The sequence below is a fragment of the Cryptomeria japonica genome, chromosome 7 (assembly GCF_030272615.1).
Source record: "Cryptomeria japonica chromosome 7, Sugi_1.0, whole genome shotgun sequence".
In the NCBI taxonomy this organism is placed as follows: domain Eukaryota; kingdom Viridiplantae; phylum Streptophyta; class Pinopsida; order Cupressales; family Cupressaceae; genus Cryptomeria; species Cryptomeria japonica.
The window spans coordinates 33319517-33325516 of record NC_081411.1 but is presented as its reverse complement, the minus strand read 5'-3'; positions in this window follow the sequence as shown (position 1 = coordinate 33325516).

The following is a 6000-nucleotide window of genomic DNA, read 5'->3' as shown; positions in this document are numbered from 1 at the left end:
AAAATAGAAAATTTTGAAATTTTGGCCTTTGAAATCTTGCGTGTGATAAATGTTCGCCTAGAGAGTTTCCTATCATCCATAGATGGAATCATGTCGATATAAAGAGTTTCCAAAAACCAAAAAAAAAAAAAAAATTATTTTGTTAGACATCAAGGTAATGAATATTCATCTCGTTCAAGACAACATTCCATTTCAAGTACTTGTGGAATCAATTCCAAGTGTGGATAAAGAAATTTTGGATTGGTCTTTATTGCCAAATTGACTTGAGTTTCTAACACAAGTTGTGGAAAGTCAATCAAATGCCAATAGCAAGAGAAGGTTAACTCCAATTGGCCTACTGCTGAGCTGAATAAAGAATAAAATAAGCCAATTCAATCAACTAACAAGCATACATGAAACTGCCTATGTGGAAAACTTTGACAATAGAAGGATACACTGACGAGTTAGAGTGAAGGATGAAGGGGCCGATATGTATTTGCGGTAAATTGGCAATTTCATTCTATTTGCACCATCATCAACAGTTCACCTAAGTTTGCAAAGTTGAAGGTTTGTTAAAACACTTTTGAGTGAGAAATTCATCATCGGGAAGCTGGTTTACTTTCAAAAAAGGCCAATATACTTGCATGTGGCATGTTTCCAAAGTTTCATTTATCCATCAGCAAATTTTGGTCTAGTTTACAAAGGCACTGAAGAACATTTGAAGAAAACTTAATGGTAGCTTGTGCTACTTTTAAAAGTCACCGATATCATTTCAAAACAATTTGATATTTTGATAATAACTTCTAAGTTGCCGAAGATGTTTATGCAAACCAATGATGGAAGCTGCAAATAATAAGCACGTTGGTGAGATGAATAAACAAGCCGACACACGTAAGTTGTGAAGATAGCTCGCACATCGTGATTACATGCATAATGAAGAAGCACAGTTAAGGTGCATAAACTATTTTCCAACTTGCCAAAAGGAAAGATAAAAGAAAAGATTGCAGGGAATTACACAAAATGGATTCGTTGTGCATGCTTCAAAAATGATCAAGAAAATGCAGTGCACATATATTATTGTTGGAATTGCTCCAGTCGGCATGTATGCAAAATGAGGAATCATAGACAAAGCATCAAAATCATTTGACAATGTAGACATGGTTCTTGGACAGTTTGGTGACATAACTCAAAGAAATGTGGTCTCATGACAAGCAAATATTGTAGAATATGCAAAAATGGATTTGTTAAAATTAAGAAGTCTTTAGAAATTTTCAAGTTGATGCAATTGGTGGATGTAAAACCAAATTATTTTCCAAATATTCTTTCCACTGATGTCAAAATGGAAGACTTCGAATCGAAAGTGTAGAGGATTGACACCCGGCTTCTTTGGAGTCCAATGCTTGTTGACTCTTACTCTCAGGCTAGTGATGGAGTTGCTATATTGAGCATTCTTCCCAACTGGGCGGCAGATACATGTTATGTATTGATTCTTGACTTGGTTGATATCGGCAACTTGGCAAAGTTGATCAACACGTTGATACCTTTCTAACTACAAAATCGCACCACCAAGCTCGCCTTAAACATCCATTTAGCGGAAGGAACTTACCACATGGCCAGGAAAGAAGGTTGAAGTTGTTTTATAACTACCTATTAACATTTGTTTTGCATGCCGATAGATATGCATGCTATTGTGCTCTCTAAACTCCACTCACAGGTATTGAATAAGAAATGTTTAAACGCCTTATTTCTGCAAATACCCGGATGGCTCCTTTCACGCAGATGCACTTGGCAGGTGTAGAAGTATTCATTTCCAAGTGAATGGAATTGCAAACATAGTGCCAGGCTCTGCGATTCCTTTGTGACTGCACCGAATATGGGAGTTTTGGAGTAGGTTGTAAACATCCACCAAACCATCGATGGGAGGAAGATTTATATCAGATATTATAGTTACAAATGCTCTGGTCAACTTGCATGCTATCGTGCCCCTTAACGCTACTCACACTTGCAAATTTTAAAGATGAAATATTGCATTTCGAGGTGTTTTCTACAGGTTATCGATGATATGAAAGACAAGAGAATGTATGTTGTGTGTGACTATTTACATATTATTTGCAGCTAAGATAATTGCGTGAGCATTGCATGAATCCTCTGACTCAATGGAAGACATAAAACCCAAAGTTAAAGTCTGCTATTCCTCCTCGTGGATATGGAGAAATCAAATTTTTGCAGAATGTATCAATGATGCACAAGAACTACACAACAATGAATAAAGTCATCAGATGTTCCAAAGTTTCCTAGAAAGGATACTATCTCATGGATAGCTGTGAATAGCACTACGCCACCTTCCTTAGTGTCCTCACTCCTGCATGTAGATATGAAAGATTTATGACAATGCGTTGAGAGATTTGTTCAAATATTTCAAAGAAATATGATCATTATTGAGCTAGGTTCTGGGCATGAAAGGCCAATATTCTCTCCACCGGTGCAAAATTCGAGTGTTGGAAGTGGCTATAGACATTTATGAAAGCACACAGATTAAAGTTTTGATTATAGTCATGTCAGCCTGCCTGTATACAAACCAGACAATATATGGGGTTGAGATAATTTATTGAACACATCACCGAAACCTCAAAGTTTTAGTAACATTGACATAGAGGACTTTAATACAAAGGGTCTGCGAAAATACCATCATGAAGTACAAGGCTCAGGAGTATGAGTACACTCCAATGATCACCACCATGATTCCAGAGGTTCATGATACCAAGATTGGGCACATAAATTTGCAGGAGATCAAAAGGTTCTTCATGGAAGGTGACAAATCAAAATTGTCTTGTAGAGTGGCGGGAAGTGGCTTGATTGAAGCAGCATGTTTTCCCATATCAATTCAATGTACAGATTTGGTGCTAGAATGCTCAAAAAGATATAATCCCGATGCAAGAGAGATAAGAGATGCAGACGGATCCTTAATGGCCAAACTAGACGAAATTTCAATAGCTATTATTCTTCGTTTGCCATATAAGGAAAAGTTCACTCATATCGATAAGCAAAAAGCTTATAAATACTTCAGTGACAATAGAAGCAAATGCCTCAACAATCTGGCTAAAGAATGGATGGTTGTGCCACGAGGAGGACAATCTCAGCTTCCAAAAACACTCCATCATTCTCTTTTCATCAAAGAGATTTGTTACTTGATTTTGTTACTCCATAGAGTGACAGGAAGTCCTGACTCCACTGAGTTTGAAATGTGGATGTATCTCTTCATAACAGTCATCTCTGCTGGTAAGCAATTCATTGATTGGGGCCATCTCATCAGTAACTGCATACATGACCAGTTAGTGCACTTCAAAACAAGTCAACGCTTCCATATGATCTCTTACTTGATATATGCTATTGCTAATTTGAGGTCATGGCCAGGGTTAAGTAATAATGGTGTCCTGAATCAAGAAACTCAAATTTACCATTATTACAAGAAATTGCAACTTGAGGAAAGCTTTGTGTATTTCAGGCAGGTGAATGATGCTTTCACAATGTGGGCAGTAAGGTTATTACAAGGAGACATTGCCACCAGAATATCCAAGGAAGCCGCTAAATTGATAAAGAAATATGGAAGTTTCTTCATCAAGTTTCTGAGATTTACCTATCTTCGAGTAGGAGGATTTGAAGGTTATCCACACAAGCTACCCAGATATGTTGATGATAAGCTCATTTTAGTTGAGCTTTGTCGGCAATTGGTTTCAGTTCAAAGGAAATGTAGAGACAGAAAGAATAAAGGGGTAGCCTTTCCCATTTGTCTCGGGCACTATAGATGTGAGTCAAGTTCAAGAGCAGATGAGATGGACAAAGCTTTATCCAAGGTCAACTTGTATCCATATCAGATGAGATTTCCTTTTGATAGTAAGGATTATGTCAAAAACAGCTTAAAGTTAGGTCCTGGCTATTTTCATTTTCCTAATCTTGAAGACTTTTGGGAGGATTGCGAAGATGAGTTCGAGGTTAGAAAAAGAGATTGGACCAGGTTAACTTTGAAGCAAATGAAAGATTTCAAGATGGATTGGACCATAGAAGGAATTGAAGACGATGGATCTGATTTGATTGATCCTATCTATTTTGAGCAAGTCCAGTTCCAGCCACTTCCCAGTTTGAATTGGGCAGATCTAGAAATGAGAGATGTCAGAGAAAGAACAAGTTTTGTAATCAAGAATTCTGAAGCCTGGATTAAGAAGAAAATTACTCAAATGACTGCTACCATACCAACAAAGGAAACTCCAAGAAGGAAAGGAAGTCAACTTGAGAGCTCTACATCACTGCATTCTTCCCATACTCCAGCTAGGGATACTCCTTCTTACCAGAATACTCAAGGAAGTGATGGAGATGAAGACCCTCCAAGGAGGAACAATCTTCAGAACACATGTGGTGATGAACCCCGAAAAAAGAGGAAGAAATCTAGAGCAAAAGACATAGAAGAAAATTCTATTGCAAGTCAAGTAAAGGATCAAGTTCCAGTGGAAATTCTGGATGACATAAGATTTGATGATGGAATGCATTCCATATCTCCCTCAGTTCCTATTGAATCCCTACGACAAGAAGCACAACAAAATACTTTAGTCATGGATTCATCATTTCCAAGCAATCCAAGAGATCAATTTGAAGAAATCAGAGAGGTGACAACAACACTGGTAGCAAGACAAGAAATCATCCAAGAGTCTACAGGAAATTCTTCTTTCCCATGGTTAGAACAAAGTCTATTGAAGAAGAGGAAGGTAGAAAAGCTAGTGGTACCTGGATTTAGTAGCATATCTGATCTATTTGGAAGAGTTGAAAAACCGAAGAAACTCAAAGTATCCTCAAGAATAAAGACTGATCCAAATTCAAGGAATATATGCTTAGAGATTGCTCAACCCATATCTGAGAAAGATACAAATGAGGCCACCTCTGCGGACTTTGTCATGATGAAGATTGATATGGGACCTTCTTCTCATGAGTCTGATATACAAAAATTTAATGTGATGGCGGCCAGAATGGTGGAGAGAAGTGAAAAGGATAAGAAATCCAAGGATCAATTGAAACAACAAGTGCACACTTTGTCTTCTTACTTGAAATCCGTAGTTGATACCTCCACTATGCCACTAAGTGTAGATCGCCAGCCAACTATATTGACACCAGAAGGAGAAATTGAAAGGAATGTTATGGATAATCTTCAAAATTACCAAGCCTATGGAAAGGTAACTGAAGGTTGGGTTGAAAAGGTCAAAACTCTCGCATGTGAATTCCTAGTCCAAGCAAAATCTATCCATGATGAGGCCTTAATAAAGAAAAATACTATTGAGAAAGACTTGAAGAATGTCAAGAAAGAGGAGGCAGCTTGGAAAGAAATTGTGAATGATTTTAAACAAATGATAGAAATTGGAATGGACACCCTTGCAATTGAGAAAATCCTGCCTAGTAATGAAAAAGATTATCTAGAAATATGGATAGAAAGCATTAACTGGAAACTAGTGATCATAGATCAAGTTTCATTAGAATTAGAAAAGCTCATGCTTTTATGTGATCAAGTGTGTACCAAACTCCAAGGACAACTCACTACTCTTCTCCCAGATGTGACATTGATGGAAGATTTGCAGGTGTTATAGAATAGCTTCCAGAACATGGTAGATCAACATCTTTTTAACAGGACAAATTTTAGTGAAAATACCATCGAAAGGTTGATTGATATTTACTATTCCTTGAGAATTTCTATGCCTCAGACACTCAGCATGGTGATAGAACTAAGTGGCATTCATAGAAACTTGAAGACATGGAAAATGAGGATAGCTAACATCCTAATTCCCAAAGGAAAATCCGTCACTTCGGCCATTCGACTTTTCAAAATCTTTAGAGACAAAGGACCTGGACAACCTAATGTGCCTACAGAAGCAACAGCCTCATCAGCAATGCAAGGAGTTAGTTTAGAATAAGTGCAGAGTTGCATTTTGTATAGTCTCCATTTTTGTTGTGTTACTTGCATCATGTTTTTGTCTTTCT